At 39.6% G+C, this 22,480-nt stretch overlaps 1 protein-coding gene and 1 pseudogene across 1 annotated transcript in view; both read right to left on the minus strand.

Moving 5' to 3' along the window:
- The window catches only part of LOC139461750 (uncharacterized), a 33,198-nt gene extending 28,061 nt beyond the window's left edge, over nt 1–5,137 (minus strand). Inside the window, exon 1 of the mRNA XM_071243207.1 lies at nt 5,039–5,137. The gene's annotated coding sequence lies outside the window, so the exon portion shown is untranslated. The remainder of the gene's footprint in view (nt 1–5,038) is intronic.
- A 13,333-nt stretch (nt 5,138–18,470) lies between these two features.
- The window catches only part of LOC139462194 (tetraspanin-4-like), a 49,933-nt pseudogene continuing 45,923 nt past the window's right edge, over nt 18,471–22,480 (minus strand).

Consider the following 22,480-nt stretch of genomic DNA (forward strand, 5'->3'; position numbering starts at 1 on the left):
ACATAGCATTCACTGAGATAGGACGGCACTAAACATAGCATTCACTGAGATAGGACGGCACTAAATATAGCATTCACTGAGATAGGACGACACACAACATAGCATTCACTGAGATAGGACGACACACAACATAGCATTCACTGAGATAGGACGAACCTAAACATAGCATTCACTGAGATAGGACGACACTAAACATAGCATTCACTGAGATAGGACGGCACTAAACATAGCATTCACTGAGATAGGACGACACACAACATAGCATTCACTGAGATAGGACGACACACAACATAGCATTCACTGAGATAGGACGACACACAATATAGCATTCACTGAGATAGGACGACACTAAACATAGCATTCACTGAGATAGGACGACACACAACATAGCATTCACTGAGATAGGACGGCACTAAACATAGCATTCACTGAGATAGGACGACACTAAACATAGCATTCACTGAGATAGGACGACACACAACATAGCATTCACTGAGATAGGACGGCACTAAATATAGCATTCACTGAGATAGGACGACACTAAACATAGCATTCACTGAGATAGGACGGCACTAAACATAGCATTCACTGAGATAGGACGACACTAAACATAGCATTCACTGAGATAGGACGACACTAAATATAGCATTCACTGAGATAGGACGGCACACAACATAGCATTCACTGAGATAGGACGACACACAACAAAGCATTCACTGAGATAGGACGACACTAAATATAGCATTCACTGAGATAGGACGGCACACAACATAGCATTCACTGAGATAGGACGACACACAACATAGCATTCACTGAGATAGGACGACACTAAATATAGCATTCACTGAGATAGGACGGCACACAACATAGCATTCACTGAGATAGGACGACACTAAACATAGCATTCACTGAGATAGGACGACACTAAACATAGCATTCACTGAGATAGGACGACACACAACATAGCATTCACTGAGATAGGACGGCACTAAACATAGCATTCACTGAGATAGGACGGCACACAACATAGCATTCACTGAGATAGGACGACACTAAACATAGCATTCACTGAGATAGGACGGCACTAAATATAGCATTCACTGGGAGAAGACGGCACACAACATAGCATTCACTGAGATAGGACGACACACAACATAGCATTCACTGAGATAGGACGACACTAAACATAGCATTCACTGAGATAGGACGACACTAAACATAGCATTCACTGAGATAGGACGGCACTAAACATAGCATTCACTGAGATAGGACGGCACTAAACATAGCATTCACTGAGATAGGACGACACACAAGATAGCATTCACTGAGATAGGACGACACACAACATAGCATTCACTGAGATAGGACGACACACAACATAGCATTCACTGAGATAGGACGGCACTAAATATAGCATTCACTGAGATAAGACGGCACACAACATAGCATTCACTGAGATAGGACGACACACAACATAGCATTCACTGAGATAGGACGACACTAAACATAGCATTCACTGAGATAGGACGACACTAAACATAGCATTCACTGAGATAGGACGGCACTAAACATAGCATTCACTGAGATAGGACGACACACAACATAACATTCACTGAGATAGGACGGCACTAAACATAGCATTCACTGAGATAGGACGACACACAACATAGCATTCACTGAGATAGGACGATACTAAACATAGCATTCACTGAGATAGGACGGCACACAACATAGCATTCACTGAGATAGGACGACACTAAACATAGCATTCACTGAGATAGGACGACACTAAACATAGCATTCACTGAGATAGGACGACACTAAACATAGCATTCACTGAGATAGGACGGCACTAAATATAGCATTCACTGGGAGAAGACGGCACACAACATAGCATTCACTGAGATAGGACGACACTAAACATAGCATTCACTGAGATAGGACGACACTAAACATAGCATTCACTGAGATAGGACGACACTAAACATAGCATTCACTGAGATAGGACGGCACTAAACATAGCATTCACTGAGATAGGACGGCACTAAACATAGCATTCACTGAGATAGGACGACACACAACATAGCATTCACTGAGATAGGACGACACACAACATAGCATTCACTGAGATAGGACGACACACAACATAGCATTCACTGAGATAGGACGGCACTAAATATAGCATTCACTGAGATAAGACGGCACACAACATAGCATTCACTGAGATAGGACGACACACAACATAGCATTCACTGAGATAGGACGACACTAAACATAGCATTCACTGAGATAGGACGACACTAAACATAGCATTCACTGAGATAGTACGGCACTAAACATAGCATTCACTGAGATAGGACGACACACAACATAACATTCACTGAGATAGGACGGCACTAAACATAGCATTCACTGAGATAGGACGACACACAACATAGCATTCACTGAGATAGGACGGCACTAAACATAGCATTCACTGAGATAGGACGGCACTAAATATAGCATTCACTGAGATAGGACGACACACAACATAGCATTCACTGAGATAGGACGACACTAAACATAGCATTCACTGAGATAGGACGACACTAAACATAGCATTCACTGATATAGGACGACACACAGCATAGCACTCACTGAGATAGGAGGACACACAACATAGCATTCACTGAGATAGGACGACACTAAACATAGCATTCACTGAGATAGGACGGCACACAACATAGCATTCACTGAGATAGGACGACACACAACATAGCATTCACTGAGATAGGACGACACACAACATAGCATTCACTGAGATAGGACGACACTAAACATAGCATTCACTGAGATAGGACGGCACTAAACATAGCATTCACTGAGATAGGACGACACACAACATAACATTCACTGAGATAGGACGGCACTAAACATAGCATTCACTGAGATAGGACGACACACAACATAGCATTCACTGAGATAGGACGGCACTAAACATAGCATTCACTGAGATAGGACGGCACTAAATATAGCATTCACTGAGATAGGACGACACACAACATAGCATTCACTGAGATAGGACGACACACAACATAGCATTCACTGAGATAGGACGACACTAAACATAGCATTCACTGAGATAGGACGGCACTAAACATAGCATTCACTGAGATAGGACGACACACAACATAACATTCACTGAGATAGGACGGCACTAAACATAGCATTCACTGAGATAGGACGACACACAACATAGCATTCACTGAGATAGGACGGCACTAAACATAGCATTCACTGAGATAGGACGGCACTAAATATAGCATTCACTGAGATAGGACGACACACAACATAGCATTCACTGAGATAGGACGACACTAAACATAGCATTCACTGAGATAGGACGACACTAAACATAGCATTCACTGATATAGGACGACACACAGCATAGCACTCACTGAGATAGGACGACACACAACATAGCATTCACTGAGATAGGACGACACTAAACATAGCATTCACTGAGATAGGACGGCACACAACATAGCATTCACTGAGATAGGACGACACACAACATAGCATTCACTGAGATAGGACGACACACAACATAGCATTCACTGAGATAGGACGACACTAAACATAGCATTCACTGAGATAGGACGGCACTAAACATAGCATTCACTGAGATAGGACGACACACAACATAGCATTCACTGAGATAGGACGACACACAACATAGCATTCACTGAGATAGGACGACACTAAACATAGCATTCACTGAGATAGGACGACACTAAACATAGCATTCATATATCATTCTCAGCCAAATGGGGGGCGGTCGGGTAGCCTAGTGGTTAAAGCGTTCGCTCGTCACACCGAAGACCCAGGTTCGATTCCCCACATGGGTACAATGTGTGAAGCCCATTTCTGGTGTCCCCCGCCGTGATATTGCTGGAATATTGCTAAAAGCTGCGTTAAACCAAACTCACTCACTCACTCAGCCCAATGGGCAGTATACAGACCAAACTGCCTTATGAGGCGCTCGCAGGTTAACAGTCACATGACCATCTCATCCTACCGTGCACGCTGATATTTTTGGCATATTTCTTACAAAGTCTCTTGTCTTAGGAGACACTTAATGACACTTAGAATTCCACAAATCTTCCACTTCTGCATAGCACGTGTATATGCATAGGCGAATGTGCAAACATGTACATGAGAGTAAAAATAGTTTAAGTTCAAGTAAAACAGAACATATTTGATTTTTTATCAATCACATCAATGACGTCACAAACACATTAATGACGTTTCTTGACATCGTGAGTTTGACAATGACAGTGACAGATGTTTACGCGTTATCATGGAATTAGGAATGTTTCTCGGAAGATGAATTGGTGATTTCTGAGGAAAAAGTACAAGTGAACCCCTACATGTTTGAACCTGTTACCGACAATATTACGAAAGTAAATCAGGATGGTCCCCCATCTGGGACGCATGGATTACAAGTGCAAAACACGCATTTGTTCGTCTGGGGTGGAAACCGCGCTCCGAAAATTAAAAATTAAATATCTTACAATGTTAAAATTATATAATTCACGTTAAATCAATCTACTTGACACGCCGCCAGTGGCCATACCCGTGATATACATGGAATCCATACCGGTATTATATATTTAACACAGGTCTCCCCACAACTAATGAAACGATCGCGTATTTTCCATACCCAGCTGGTGGTAATATCCAATCAGCTTGCAGGCCTAGCCGTGCGCGCTAATTAAGCCGCGCCTCCTCATTAGCCCTTTTAAGATTCATTTGGGTAGTTATAAATACAGAATTCAAAATACGTACTTTTGATTTAGCGCAACAGCGCTAAGTTAACGTTTACGAGCGTTTCTTCGCCATCATATTATACATCATACAGGCTACATAAAGAAAAATATGTTACTACTTTTCATGATACTTGCACTTTAAATGTAGCGCGATCTATTAATGTAGTGTAGTCGCCAGAACGGTCCGTCTATGTATGCATCTTTGCTTCGTTCGTAATGTGGTTACTCACTATTGTAAATCCACGTGTGCATGGCCCCATGTGATCCGGTGTTGTGGGTATTCCACAGGGATAGTGTTTACACTTTGGAAATGAACAGACGTAATTCAAAACCTGACTCCTTCCTTGCTGTGCATTATGTTTTGAGAGACACGGTTGACACTGGTATCAGGGTTTGGTAGGTGAATAAATTACCGAGACAGTATCTGTGCATATAAATAGATATGATTCAAACCTGACTCCTTGGAGATTGTGTTATGCATTATGTTTTGACAGAAGCCCTTTTTTTGATTAAAACAATTCTTGGACACTTTCCCACTAAATATTACCGTTAATTATCACACGCGACTATCGGTGTTTAGATCGTGACATAACGAGGTATCGAATGGGAGAAACAATTTTAGTTTAATGTGACTGAATAACGCCCCCTTCTGTCGGGTCACGATGACACGCGAACCACCAAGTCACCAACAGCAGCTCTATCAAATTTAATCAACCTTCTACGATTCGAGGGGTCCCCACTGGAGTTTTGCTGTCATGTGTGGTAATTTAGTTGCCTTATTAGTATCCTTAGGCTTCAAACGGATTGGATGGACATATTTGAACGTTTCACATGAAAAGTGACGGATAAATGGACCTTAACGAAATAATATTGAACATTAATTGCATAAGTTAAACTTTGTGAATAGACACAATGGACCTGCACACACGTATGTTGTGACCTTAAACCTGCCGTGCGTAAGAGACAAGTGTCACGTGGTCACATAAGCTCCGCCCACTCATGAAGTTGTAGGTTAAAGGGCTCTACACACGTATACCACTGTGAGGGGAAATGTTGGCGGGTTATAAATAGACGTTGAACTATGTATTCAGGTAAGAGTAATTTGACCCTTTTAAAGAGGGCAGTGAAATAAATCAGAGCAGCGTTGTAGATATTCCAGGAGCACATTCTCAGTTCACTGTGGACAGCATACTTTGAGGGTGTACGCAGAGACCATATACGGATATGGTCTCTGGTGTACGTTATGAATTGGTACACACTAACAACCAGCTCCATATCTCAGGAATGAGTGAGTGAGTGAGTATGGTTTTACGCCGCTTTTAGCAATATCCCAGCAATATCACGGCAGGGGACACCAGAAATGGGCTTAACACATTGTACCCATGTTGGGAAACGAACCCGGGTCTTCGGCGTGACGAGCGAACGCTTTAACCACTAGGATACCCGACCGCCCCTATCAGGAATGAATCAAACAGTGGGCACCAACACTGGTGTTTGTCAACAACATGGCTGAAAGGAAATGGATTTAAAATTTTCAAAACCGGAATTCTTCTTTTAAACCTAATTTCAATATTTTACAATGTCAACTGGATTTTGGTTGAATGCCTAAGCTTCTGCCTGTTAAACAAGATCTTAACTTATTACCCCTAGAACAACAATGTGTAGAGGACGGTGTATGGCCATCTGCTTGACAACGTGCGGTATATATAGAATACTACACTCATTCACGTTAGATACCATTTTTACGACACTAGTGGACTTTCTATGGTTATCTGACCGAGCGAAAGCGAGGTCAAATACCATAGAAAGTTCACGAGTTGCCTGAGTGAATTAGTGAGCGCATAACTGTTGACGTCATAGCATTGGACGTCAATGTGTGTGTGTGTGTGTGTGTGTGTGTGTGTGTGTGTGTGTGTGTGCGTGCGTGCGGGTCTGATAGGACGACTGCCTTTGTTTCCGGTAGTTCCGGTGTGACTTTGAGTACATGATGAATGGCCTCCAATTCAGCAGTGAATACTGACTGACCATTAGGTAGGCGAACCGAATGTGCTTGGGGTTTGGAGCTATGGATATGGATCCCGTAACCAACACTGTTGTTTAGGATTTCCTGGATCCATCAGTGTGTATATGGGCCCAGCTGTCCCAGTTAGTTTGAATTTTAGTGATAGCTACTGTTCATAGTAAGGTTGGCTTTTCGTTTTTAGTGACTTCTGATGTTAAAGCAGTGTTGACTTTGGGAGTTTTTAAAGTCCAGGGAGGGTGTAACCCTTTGTAGTGACTTTCTGGAGGCTGAATGTCATCCCAATTGTGACTTCAAAGAGTTCACGCAGTAATATCCCAAATGACTTTAATGAGGGATTCTTCCGAGCTGGGGCGTCATCTCGGTGTTTTTTGTCTGGCCATATCCTTTTCACCAAACGGTTTGATGTTCGACTCCTGAACGGTAATATTGCTTGCTCTCTTCTTAGTTTCAACGGGAGTTCTGTTTCTACTTGTAGTGCTTCTAGTAAAGTACCTGTTGCTGCACCTGTTGTTAACATTCGAGCTTTGTATTGTATTCTGTCGAGGCAGCTCAAAATAGTATTTGACGCTTAGTGAAAGGGCTTAAATCCATAGTCTATTTTGGCTCTCCTCCTTGAAAAGGTCCAGCTAAGTGTCCCTAGAGGTACCCCAAGATGTGCCTGACATTGCCCGCAATACGTTCAATTCTTCATGACATCTGTTCTTGACTCCGATTACGAGTGATGGAATAAGATAAAGCATTTCTCATCTTAAAAATGGTAAATCAGCTGGATATGACAAACTTATATCCGAGTTTTTTAAACATTCTACAGATGTCCTTGTACCATATCTAGAGTTGATTTTTAATATCATGCTGGAAACATCATATTTTTCTGAAGACTGGGCTTTTGGTATAATCGTCCCTCTTCATAAACAGGGTCCAGTGAATGATACAAATACCTATCGAGGCATTGTGTTATCAAACATTTTTAGCAAAGTGTTCATATATATCATTAACAAAAGGTTAGTATTCTGGGCTGATGCTTATGAAAAGATTAGTGAGTCTCAGTCTGGTTTCAGGCAAGGATTCTCGACAATTGATAATATATTTATGTTGCAAACAATACAAAAGTACCAAGCAAAGAAGGGTCGTAAATTATACGCATTTTTTGCAGATTTCTCTAAAGCTTTACATTCTGTTAGCAGAAATGAATTATGGTAACGTTTCAAATCACATGGTCTTAGCAGTTAAATTGGAATGTGCTGCATGTATCATAATGTAAAGGTTTGTGTGCGAAATAACGGTACTGTGTCTGACACATTTGAAAGCAAAATTGGCGTTAAGCAAGGGTGTATATATTGTCCGTTTGTGTTCTCCTTCTTTATCAATGAATTAGCTCAACAAATTCAGCAGAACGTTTCTGATGGCATCCAACTTCACCCGGAAACTATAAAGTTATTTCTTCTTTTGTTTGCCGATGATAATGTAATGTTTTCAAGCACAATACCTGGACTACAAAAGCAAATTAATCAGCTGGAATGTTATTGAAAAGAATGGAATTTATCTGTCAACAAGACTGGGACAAAAGTTATTGTTTTTAAAAATGGTGGTACACTACCCAGAAGGGAGAAATGGTTTTACGAAGGACATTCATTAGATGTTGTATCGTTCTATAAGTACTTAGGTGTATGTTTTACAAATAGATTGCCATGGAAGATGTATGCTAACCAAGCTGCTGTACAAGCTAAGCAGGTCTTAACTGGAATTCTTCAACATATGAAAGTTCTTGGAAATATATCCCATAATACATTCTTTAAGATTTTCGATACAAAAATAAGCCCAATTTCGTTATATGGAGCAGAGGTGTGGGGATTAGAAGTGATTGATATTATAGAAAAAGTACATTTATATGCATGCAAAAGATTCCTTGGTGTGAAACCTGGTACCTCTAATCTAATGGTTTATGGAGAATGTGGACAATACGAAGTTAAAGACGATAAAATATTGGATTAAATTACTTCCAAAGAAGTGTTATAACATGCTATTACTCTATGATCAACAAGGACACACTAACTGGGCATCTTCTGTTAAGCATCAACTTTATTCATGTGGTTATGGTAATGTAAGGACAGAATATGATACGTAAATACCAGATCATTTCACTAGATGCTTTCACTCAGACCCTGAAAGATATGTACATTCAAAATTGGCATTTTGCCTTATCAGTATCGGAGAAACTATTAAGTTATTCCCTGTTTAAAAACAGCTTCTGTGGAGATCAATACTTATTAGATGTGACACTAAAAACACTAAAAACATTTCGAATTGCAAGATTCAGATGTGGTTCACACGAACTCTTTATCGAGACTGGAAGATATATGGGGATCGTGAGAGAACACAGAATTGATTTAAACACTGTAGAAAGTGGATACCATTTCTTACTAATATGTCTATTGAACTCAGAAAACAGTTCATTATGTGGACAACAGATGTCTTCTATGTGTTTATTCATAATACTGAGAGGCCATAGGCCTATAGTACATGTTATATAGTAATGGGTGTATAAACATTTAAAAGGTAACACATTTAGAGCTTCTTAGCTTCATAGCATGCAATATGGACATTGCCAGCTTTTTCGTTATTAGTACATTCTTACTTGACATTAATGCAACAAATCCCTGTAAACGGATATAATATTTATCAATCTATATGTTTGCTCCAAGTGAGGTGTTCATTTAGGATCACCCCTAGACATTTTGCGGATTTTTCGAATTTGATTTGTTTCTCTTTTGTGGAGAGATGGGGTATCATAGCATCTTTCTCCCCTGCGTTTGAATAGAACTCCCACAGTTTTTTCACTGAACCCCCATTTATTACACCATTGATCTACTCCGTCCAGTGCTGACTGGAGTTGTTTTGTTTGTGACATATCTGTGTGTTTTACCCATATTGCTCGGTCATCAGCGAGTTTCATAATTTGGGTAGGAGAGTTGACATGATCAAATAGATCATTGGTCATGATGTTTAACAGGGTTTGGCATCTAATGCTACCTTGTGGCGTGCCATTGTCCAGTGACATAGGATCACATTGATTGTTCCCTAGTTTAACTGATAGCGACCTGTCTTGCAGGAGGCTATCTGTGAAGTTTGCCGTGTTCCCTTCTATTTAATTTTGTGCTAGTTTTGTGAGCAGTCCCTCATGCCATACCATGTCGAAGGCTTTGCTGAAGTCTGAAGTCAGAAATACTGCTCTGTTTAATGAGCTTTCTTTTTTTCATTTTCTAGTCTTAGTATATGATCTAGACACGAGTGTCCCTTCCTGAAGCCGCATTGATCAAGTTTGATGTGTTTAACCAGTTTAAAGGTGTTGCATAGGCCTTTTTGTAACCATGGTTTTCATAGCTTTGCACATGTTTGAGGTGAGTGAGATCGGTCGATAAGAGTTTGGTAGGGCTTTGTCTTTCCCTTGCTCTAGAAGCAGGATAACTACAGCATGTTTTCATGTGTTTGGGACTCCTCCTTTGGACCATATTGTGTTGTTCAGCTCAGTGAGTAAGCTCTTAGTTTGATCCGGTAGGTTTTTCAATATCTCGTAACTGGCTGTGTCATCAAACTCAGTACATGGTATATTGCATTCCAGATGCTTGCCTTGCGGCTGTTGATATCCTAACCATTTTTTTCTTGTTTGAAGTTATAGTATTTTTTATAGGTCACTGTCACCTATAGTGTTTACATGTAACTATTGCACGTATCTGTCTTCTAATCAGGTTATATGCTCATGGGAGACTGTTTCAGGCCACTGCTACCTATTATTTGACTAATTATCTTTCTGGCTTCTATTCAGGTTAATTGCTTTGATGAGGAGACTGTTTCAGGTCACTGCAACCTATAATGTGACAAGTTTACTATTTGGCTGTTTTACGTTTTATTTACACAAAGATAATGAATGATGACAGTGTTGACATTTGTTAACACCGGATTGCTTCCAATATATTGTGTAAATTGCATACTTATTTACAATGATCTTCGTAAGATCAAAACAGATGCAAATTAAAATAAGGAGATTAAACTGAACTAAGGAGTCTAATTCATTTTAGTCAATCTGTCTAAAATCCAGTCTTTTCTTCAGGCAATATGTATATTGGCTGGAAATTTCAGTCAATATGTACATTGCCTGAGTGAATCAGGCAATACACATATACATATTGCCTGATTGTAGACAATGCTGTAACATATATACAGTTATTTTTTAGTATTGTTCCATATATTTACCTGAACATTTCCATATTTGCTATATTTGCTAATAGAGCCAGGTGTGTAGAGATTATTAGCAGTGTGTTTCCTGATGATTATGTTTGGAATAAAAATGGTTTTAAGCGAGCCTGACATATTTCTATTACATAATATATATACTCAGCAACAGAAGTTCCTGTAACACGATATAAAACAAGAACATGATCGCAGTAGACGAATTCTTATTTTCAAACAGACAATGGACCAGTAAAACAAGTTTACACATATAATGACACATGTCTTGCACAGAAATGACGTTATGACAAGAGAAACATGTAAGAACAGAATTGTCAATTTATACGTCAGAAGCGTGTGTGTCCCCCTCTCCCTTGGATCCATGCAATGCATCCCCTTCGCATTGAACGGATCAAAGATCTAACACAGTATTGTGGGATGACATCCCATACCTCCGCCAGCCTGTCCCTCAGTTCCTGTACTGAAGTCGGAGACAGCGGTCCATTCCATCCAACATGTGTTCAATTGGAGAAAGATCTGGAAAGCGAGCAGGCAATGGGATCACATTCACGCTGTTCTGTCCAAGTGCTTGTTGAACAATCCGGGCTACATGTGGTCGGTGTTGTATGCTAAAAAATCATGCCGGGTCCATGTTGATTCAAAAACGGCACAATGATAGGCGGGATGACCTCGTCACGGTAACGCTGCCCGTTAACGGACGCTCGTAAGGGTAGGCCTGCCGCTCCTTGGTCGGTCTCTGACAATCTTTGTTTGCTGCCATCGCTTCCATAACGTCCAAATGGTGTTTCTGTGCACGTTCAATCGCCTAGCAACTTCAAGCTGCGACGTTCCAGACTGGAGCATACCAATGGCTCTCAAGCGGTTATTTTCCGATGGGCGTGGCATCTCCAAACTTGAAATTGATGTTTTTCCGTGTTGCAGTTGTCAAGACAAGCAGAAACAATGCATGCCGGTACACTGACAAGGTAAGGATGCCATCTGTGGGATGACTCCACGCCCTGCTACACTGACAAGGTAAGGATGCCATCTGTGAGATGACTCCACGCCCTGCTACACTGACACGGTACGGGTGTCATCTGTGAGATGACTCCACGCCCTGCTATATATATATCTTACATTCAAGAAAATAGTGAAAAGCGTTTTCGCATGTTGAACCACAAGAGCAAGAAATAGTGTCCAACAAATTAACTCTAAATAAATCAGCCGATCTCATCCAAACAAATTACTCTGCAGGGTTGCTGCTCTTCTTAACACACTGCACATAAACTCGTTCAGAGAAAAACAGAGCCTGTGCCCATTTGATCATGCCATCGCATTTTGCACCTGTCTTAGATATTTAGCACTTGGTAAAAACCCATGAGCACAGGTATGGTGCTGACATCCCTAAGACATAAACTGGGCCATTTATGGTTCAAACCCAAATCATTAGATGCAACTCCACTCGTCTCGACTTTGACCACTGGGCCACCCGTGCACTCTAGAAGCATGAAGAACTGGGCTCCTGCGTTGCTCCAGAAAGCCCATAATATACAATCAACAGACACAAACTACATGCATTGTTGTATACATCATTTTAATATTTTTGACAAAAAGGTACAAAGTAAACTCTCAATTTACAAAATACATGAGGTCAAATACAATCTCACTGAAAATCATATCTTTTACACTTATTTAATACCTCTCTGCCAAGAGATGATGTATTGGAGTAAAATATGTGATTTTAACGAGACGTAACATGTACATTAACTGTGATGTACAGACATGAAACAGAGATAATAATAGTCAGAAACATGCTCTACCGTAGATATTGCTGGGTAAAAACAACAGGTGGGCCCTATTGCAGTATGTCTTGTTAACATCAATATGTTCAAATGAAGAGATTCTGTTCTACACTAAATAACCACATGCATTGATAATCAGGACAACATAGAAATTCTGAAATGAGACTGGGACCAACATAATTTCTTGTTTCACAGATTTCTGTGGTTAATATACCAGGGCCCACTTGCACAAAATGATCTAAGACTATCGTAAGTCTATGTTAATGTATGGACGTTAAGATCATCTTAGCGCTAAGACTATTGTAAGTCTATGTTAATGTATGGACGTTAAGATCATCTTAGCGCTAAGATCGCTTTGTGCAAGTGGGCCCAAGAGGCAAACTGAGGTTATTATCCTTACAAAAGAATATATTGAAATATAAGTAAAAATAAATAAAAACAAAATTTCAATTTAACAACATTAATAATTTTTTTACATTTTATCAGAAAGTAACACATCAAGCAAACATAACATCAATAACTTTTTACATTTTTCTTTTACTTTTCAGAATTACAGTTAGCCTGATCTATCTATAAAACAAGAAAACATATTGTTCTGGCAAGATTAGTGTACAACTGGTCTATTCAGGATGATTGCAGGAGACATATTCTCAACAGCAGAGAGTACTACTTGTAACTCAGTTACACAAACAGGTATCAGCATGATCAGCTATGGCAGTGATATCTGCATTGTGATCAACTGATAGAACTCATGGATGTGGGTTATCATCAGTGGTTAAAAAGGAAGTTAAACTCAATCTTATGCCGGCTTCAATATAAATCACAATTCTCACCGTATCTTATGATCCTCGTTTGGAGTTTTAGTTTCATGTTGAAAGTGAAATATATCTCAAAGATAAACCATTATTCTACCAGGACTGGAAGATACACATTCTGATTGAATAATCTGAGGTTTCAAATCACAATTAACACCTCTGATTTACACAGCTTTGTTTTGGTTCCAAATTCAATTTATCATAGTAGAACTCTACATTGAAAACACAGCAGGCTTATCTCCTGATTGTTGCACTTCTAGTGATATTTCCATATCATTTTCCAAAGTTTTATGATAAAATATTTCATCCTAAAGAAATGTGTCCATAATGAAATGCCATATCGTATTTGCCATAATAAATGAGCACAGGATGGATGCTTTTCATTACACGTACAACGATTTAAATTGGGTGTCATAGATCAAGAGGTAGGTCAAACTTTAATGTTTGTTTGTTTAACGCCGCACTTAGCAATATTCCAGCTATATTATGGTGGTCTGAAAATAATCGAGTCTGGACCAGACATCATGAGCATCGATCTATGCATTTGGGAAAGGATGACATGCATCAACCAAGTCAGCTATCCCGTTAGTCACCTGTTTACAACAAGCATAGTCGCCTCATAGAGCTGAAGACCAATTCTAACCCGGAATCTTCACGGGACTCACACTGAAATGAGTTCAAAACCTTTACGATAATAGTTACTACACATTTATGTATCCCTTCTAAACAGCTCTGTGTTCTGTAAATAATCTGTATCACAAGAAAATACGGCCTGTTATGTAAAAGTTCGGACGAAGTAAGTGATGCTTATAAAGATACATACAGATCTGGTCTGGACCATAGTCGGGTTGCTTAATATGGCAAATACAGCATGTATATTCAGTACATAATGCAATGTTCACATTAAAACAAATACATTTTTAGTACCAGGTTAATCTATCCTTAAAGAATACTTTTAAGATTAAAATACCAAATTTTCAGTATTGAATCTAATGGATAATAAAAAGTACTGCCACATCACACGGAGAATTTCCAGCAATACGATCTGGTGCCCACAGTCTGGCCGCCGTATGAATCATAAATGATCTTCAAAACCATAAAACTTGGAAAAAAAAGACTTAAATATGATGTGTGGAATGTGATGGGTTTTCAAAGCACAAATAAGTTATGAAATTGTGTAAAAGATATTCATAATAAACACTGTAATTCAAAAACATAAAATTCCTCAATTAATAACTAACTTGCAATCATGATGAGTGAGTGAGTTGGGTTTAACGCTGCTTTTAACATTATTCCAGTTATATCACGGCGTGTCTGCTTAATGTGGGAGGAAAGCCCGAAGTGATGCAGGTCTCAGACGTTTACCACTTCGGTGAAACCCACAAGCACGGGAATGGGGCCGACAAACCTAGAAACATAATCGGGGCGAACCGGGATTCGAACCCACAACCATAGGTTTCTGGCGTGCCCAAGGGGCGCAACTCTGCACAACAAATCACGGAACTTACATGACTAAAACGGTCAAGTGAAATGGCCGCCTCCGTGGTCTTGTGGTAGCGGAATGTCTGGGGTTTTATCCCCGGCCGCGTCATTCCAAAAGACGTTAAAAGAGGATACTTGGTGTCACCCTGTCTGGTGCTCGGCATTAAGGGGCTAAAACAAGGACTGGTCAGCTCGGAGTCAGTATACTGTGTCTGAATGGTGTCATACTGAGACAGTGGGCTAGCACTATAAAATTGGCATTAGTGCGGACCAGTACAAACGCCACACACACACACGCCCCTATATTAGTGCAATAATCTTGGACGCGACGTTAAACCCCATTTCACCTAATCTCATGTGACATAATCTAATAAATTCATTGGTGAATATCAGTTATTAGGCAAATAGCATCAATGTTTCAATTTACCTTGAAGAATCAGTTTCTTGTAACGAGAAACAATTGGCATTTCATTTGACAAATAAGAACTGGAGTTATCACCCTATCCATTTAGTCATTGTTTAGTTGTCATAAATGTTGGAATAATACTTGACCATCAAATACTAAATTCTAGTAGTTAGAATACAAAGTCCACACAATATCAGTCATCTGTGAATCCAAAAACTGGTAACCAATACTTTGATAGTATCAGAAATGATGCCATTTTTTCTTAAAACGCTTGAACAGTGCATAAAATACCAACATGATACATATTGTATGTGTATTGTATTTGTTCATTTGACTAATTTACCACAATGCCATTAAGTTGATGCCACCTTTTGCAATATTCCAGTCATATTTGTGTGGGGCAAAGCCAGGAATGGTTTTCATCTATGTAGGGAATTGAGCCTGGGTCTTAGGTTGGAGAAGCCAAAGCTTCAACAACTAGGCTAAATAATACCATCAAATACAGGCTGGTACTTAATCACATCTCTGTTTCGAGGGGAACTTAGGGAAATACTTAATATCAAGAGAAAATTATTACTACTGTATTCGACGTAATATGCCCCCCGCTCTAATAAGCGCCCATGGTGATATTTGCTAATATATTGGCTAGTGAACAATCCTAATTAGCACCCCTTCCGATTGATCAATGTACACAAGACTTATTTATTTGCGTATAATACACACTCGTGTGTTATATGCACCATTAATTATGGGCAATTAAATTCTGGAAAAATATATCTGTCGTATATAAACATTTAAGGCTGTCAGCATAAACCACGAAATTTATCTTTCAACTTTTTCACCAAAAAAATATTCTAATAAGAGCCCCCATATTTCTAATTTTGAGAGCGCTCTGGGCGCTTATTACGTCGAATACGGTAATTCATGTGAGACAAATTTCCTGGTTTCAGTCAGGTTGCTACTGGTTCAGTTCTGTACAACTGCACGATACAACAGTTAAATGAACAGATTGAGGCATGGAGGTTAATATAGACAATATCAGCACTGGTGGCTATGTACAATATTTACAATTATCCCCATACAATGGATCCTTAAGGCTAGTCCTAAAACACTAACTAACAACTCCATTTTTAGTCATTTTTTTGCATTTAGAAGAACAAATGGTACTCAGATTAACTAGCACTGTGATACATAAACTCGAAACGTAGCTCGAATAATACTTCCCTAACTACATTCTGAATTAAGAGTAGGATTTGCATTTTATTCATAACCAAGTTCATCAGATTATCATTTTTTCAATATAAACTCACATTATACTATCAGCTTATTTGTAAAGAATTACTTCTGATCCATTGTATGTAAGATTTACATTAATGCCATTTTATGTATTTGATTCTCACAATTGGTTGTCATGAATGCTGACGGTAAATCTAAGCAGGCGCTACCCCTTGGAATGTCTTAGCCATAACAGAAGCAGAAAAACGAAATTCTATGTGACAGTGATTCTTATTATTTTTACGACATCTATAACGAGTCATCATGAAAATCCTGAAAACGAATATTAAGGATATACAACATTTTTGTACCTATGTACTGACCAATATTTGTTCAGGGTACTATTTAACAAGCAATCTTAGCTCTATGTTGAAGTACTGAGCTACCATCATTGAGGGTAAGATCACGTAGTGAATGAGGTGTGTCGAGACGTATTCCTGTACAAATATTTTCCATAAGAAATTCAATCAGTATCTTTAATAAAAGATACAGTTATTTGCACCTCGGAGTAAACAACACGTAATTTGACACCACCTGGTAAAGTATTCAGGTTAACGAAAGAAACAGTTATGTTTATTATTAAGCCAAGTGTCTTCTGAAGTACTGAGACTTAAAAAGAAATTACGAGGTGGTTGTGGTAAGTTATCTTGATATACGACAATTTCAGGTGTTCATTATTCTACATTAAGAAATCAACTACAAGTCATCCAATAAGTACTTAGTAAACATTGTAGCAAATGTCATTCACAGACAAAACAGTGAGGTCATCACTTTGATGCCACTACAAACATGTACCGTATACAACGTATTAAATGCCCGATCCACAAACTCCTACCCATGTTTTGAAAACAAATTTGTGTCCAGCGGTTACTTTCATACCAGTTGTAATTATCTTTTCAGAATATGAGACTTTTTATTTGTCTTAGTTGGTTGGTCAAGAATTAAATGCTGAGGGTAAAAAATATATATACAATTTCAGCTTGCAAATGACGTTATTAATGACTTAACATCCAAAAGTTTCAGCCACCTGGTTGGACATAGAGTGTATGTTGGCGACGCTAGATCAGCAGATTATTTCGACTCTGCCTTTGCTGCAGAAATGTGGGTGGAAACAAAGACTAGCAACCACTGTGGAGGTTTAGATCACAGACTCTATAGTTGTGTCAGGAGCCATTAGTTAGTACAGAGTTAACGTCGTGTTGACTATAAAGTAGCGTCCGGAGCCATTAGTTGGTAAATGATATACGTCTTACCCTCTCTTATAGCTAAAATTGATAGAATTATCATTAAACCGCCCGCATGTTATCAGAAATGAGTGGGCCACTGTAACTTGATAATGCCCTCATATTGCTTGACGACAGGCCATTATCACGCCCGTTGTTAGGTGACGTCATAGGATAGGGATAGTGACGTCACGTTGAATAGTGACGTCATCTGGTTTGTTCTATGACGTTTCCATATTTGTAAAAGTGGGTCAGTGACATCTGTGTTGATTGCAGTAAATGTTTCAAAACCGATATTGTTGTTTCTTTTTATTTGATAACAAATTCCATCCATTTTAGCTATAATAACGGCAACACTCTTTTTCAGGGCATTGTCATTTGCAGAAGCCCTCGGTCTTTTAATGGAGTTAATGGAAGACCTTGGGCTTCTGCAAATGATAATGCCCTGAAAAATAGCTTTACCCTTTTATTATACACACCTGGACTGCCACCAAATTTTGAAAAACAGTCAGACCCCAAAATAATTGTCAAAAGTGATTTCTTATATAATTTCAGTTATTTAACATTGGTCAGTCAGTCAATCATCTAATAAACAACATAATTATTTCTTCAGTATTCATCAGAAGTTTCATCCACTTATAACACTTTTGGAACATTTTACTCCTGGAGCACTTAACACGTGGAATACGGTAATTAAAATATCGCAAAATGAACAAACAAGGGGTAGCTGATAACAGCATGCAACATTCAGAAAATATACCAAGCAGAACATTATGCTTGAGCAAATCCAGAGATGGAACTATAGAGCATCCTTAAACAATCTTTCACAACACAACCGTTCAAAACATTCTGACGATGTTCAATTCAGGACTCAGAAACATATTTTCTGAAGAACACGATGGGGTAAATTTGGCTAAATCATAAATTAAAATTTTCTGCAACCATTTGTAGAATGGGCGAAAACCACTTACAGTTATCATGATACACTTAGTGTAAAAAAAGCTGTAAGACTTAACAGTGTTTATATATATATGTGGGAAAAGGTGTTCTGAAAGACAAATCTTCCAAAATAATGTTCAAAAGTTTGTATTATATACTGCAAATCATGAAACTAATGCAAAACATGTGAGTGCCCGTTGCTTGGATAAATAAAAAGTGATGTATTGTTGTCTGAATTTTAAAGTCATGTGTTGTTCACAGCACATGGACGAATATTTCCAGTACACTAACACCAGTTGTTATGAATACATAACACATTTAAATAATAACAAAAACTTGTGAAAATTATTTGAATCCGTTACAATCTTCGTCCGTTGATCTGACTTATCTTAAAAAGGAGAAATTAAATCTGAAAGAAGGCAACTGCTATCGCCACTCTAGTCTTAATGTTTGCTGATCAGTTTTTAAATTTCAAAGCTAGGGAAACTTGCGTTAAGTTTGTGACTCATTTTAGGCGAGGGTCGGCACTTGCATTAATTTGTGAACACATTAATTTCCTGATTTGCAGTATGCATGAGACGAGGTATTACAAACAAAAGGGAGGTAACTCTCACAATATACAGATCGTTGGTGATGACAGCCCATGGTTGTTGGTTCTCTGACGTACAGCCAGTCTAACCAAGGATAGGAATCTTTGGCGCGCTGATGAACACGGAAGTCTTTTTTCGAGGTTCATGCACTTTTTATGACATAAGTCTCTGAGGTTACAGCATGAACTTCTTACTTCGAAGATAGCAGAATAAAACCACAGAGGCAACCATTGCAAGAATCTGTGGAAAAAAAGAAATATGGTTAGTTCCACAATATTGGAAAAGAAGAAACAGACATGGGCCAATTTGCACAAAGCGATCTTAGCGCTAAGATGATCTTAACTCCCATAGTTTAACATAGGCTTACAATAGTCTTAGCGCTAAGATCGTTTTGTGCAAGTGGGCCCAGGTCATCATGTTTCTTTCAGCTTCACAGCATATGTAACGTTTGTCCACTTAGTAAGAAAGTAAGTTCTAAGGTAAAACCGACACTGTAAATGATTGCAGCCCTACCTTGATCCAGATTGGATTTATGACTCTCAGCTTAGCTCACCTGTATGACACCCAATGTAATCCTGACCACAGACAGCTTAGCTCACCTGTAAGACAGCCAATGTAATCCTGACCAAGACAGCTTAGCTCACCTGTAAGACAGCAACTGTAATCCTGACCACAGACAGCTAAGCTCACCTGTATGACAGCCACTTTAATCCCGACTAAAGACAGCTTAGCTTACCTGTAAGACACCCACTGTAATCCCGACCACAGACAGCTTAGCTCACCTGTAAGACACCCACTGTAATCCCGACTACAGACAGCTTAGCTTACCTGTAAGACACCCACTGTAATCCCGACCACAGACAGTTTAGCTCACCTGTAAGACACACACTGTAATCCCGACCACAGACAGCTTAGCTCACCTGTAAGACACACACTGTAATCCCGAACACAGACAGCTTAGCTCACCTGTAAGACACCCACTGTAATCCCGACCACAGACAGCTTAGCTTACCTGTAAGACACCCACTGTAATCCCGACCACAGACAGCTTAGCTCACCTGTATGACACACACTGTAATCCCGACTGCAGACAGCTTAGCTCACCTGTATGACACCCACTGTAATCCCGACTACAGACAGCTTAGCTCACCTGTAAGACACACACTGTAATCCCGACCACAGACAGCTTAGCTCAAATGTATGACACCCACTGTAATCCCGACCACAGACAGCTTAGCTCACCTGTATGACACCCACTGTAATCCCGACTACAGACAGCTTAGCTCACCTGTATGACACCCACTGTAATCTGACCACAGACAGCTTAACTTACCTGTATGACACCCACTGTAATTCCAACGACTCCCAAGATGTACATGTTCCGTACAAACCAGTACTCGATCTCGCCAAGACAGCCCTAAAACAGGAACAATTGTTGTAAGATCATCACCCAAACAACTCTCTCAACCATGGCTGACAGTAATACAGAACTCAAAGATAATGCCATGACACTCTGCACCACAAAGTCAAATTTACCCCATAATGATTTCCTGGTAGAACGGTCTTTGTGCCTTATCCATCATGGTGCCTTGCGTCAGTCAGCTTGTTTAGGCCATTGTGTGGATTAACACACAATGCCATTCAGAAAGTGGTCTACCAGTTGTCACTGGTTGTGGGACTTTCATTTTTTGTGGAAAGCTGAGTGGGTTAGATCACTGACTTTGTGTGCTGGCAATTAGGTGCCTCACTCTGGCAGTGTGGGTTTGAATCCAGGACAGAACACAACCCCCAAAAGTATGAGAATCTGTACTTTGCTAAGAAAGTGTTATCCCAAATATAACATTTGTTATTGTGTGGATTACGTATAAGTTGTGTAAAGAGTGGTACAATGTTCTTGTCTCTTTACACATTGTAACACAACTGTACAACATTCACTATGAGGTGATTGTCATCAAAGAGTATCTACATTTATCAAATCCAAAAGGGATATATACTGCCTAGCCATCAGTGAAAGTGTAGTATTCTATTTATTGTTTTGTTGTTAAACGCCGAACTCAGTAATAATCCAGCTATATGACAGCAGTCTGTAAATAATCACGTCTGGACCAGACACTCCAGTGATTGACATCATGAGCATCGATCCACGAAATTGGGATACAATGACATGCATGAACCAAGTCTGCGAGCCTGACCACCTGATCCCGTTAGTCGACTATAACGAAAAGCATAGTCGCCTTTTACGGCAAGCATTGGTTGCTGAAGACCTATTCTACCCCGGGTCACAGACCCAGACATAATCCGTAAGTCCATTCTCTAAATGTCTTATGGTCTTTTTAATCAATGTGTAGCCTACCCTCTCAAACCAGAATGACTTGTCAAGTTTCCCGCAGAACTCAACCGGGTGTAGACAGCAAGAGTCAGGGACGCGCATGGCATCGGGCCACGCCTTGATGCGGGTACCAGTCCGTGAAGTTGTCCACACCGCAACACTGCAGCTGTAAGGGGAAGAGACAGACTAACATTAGTCTCTGAAATTAACATATCCTACAGAAAAGAAACAGTTGTTAAATTATAGTTAGAGAATATAATAAAAAGGATCCCAGACACTTTCTTCATTTTCAGATACTGCAGTAATCTAGACTTGCCAAACAATATAGACCTGCATGAGCTGTATTGGGTATACTGCTTTCAGGGTGTGTACATCTTTCCAAGACAAGGGAATTAAGTGACAGTTTTCACCCTTGCCTAACAAGGCTGGAATTAGGGAGTTATATTTTAGCGCGACTAATGAGTCCAATGCATAGTCCAATCAAAATCACTGAACGAAATCGACATCTGGTTCATAAACAATATGGCGACTGTCATGCAGATTTGCAGTTACAGGATATGC

Source organism: Haliotis cracherodii, unplaced genomic scaffold, assembly GCF_022045235.1.
Source record: "Haliotis cracherodii isolate W230 unplaced genomic scaffold, xgHalCrac1.p SCAF_15, whole genome shotgun sequence".
NCBI lineage: Eukaryota > Metazoa > Mollusca > Gastropoda > Lepetellida > Haliotidae > Haliotis > Haliotis cracherodii.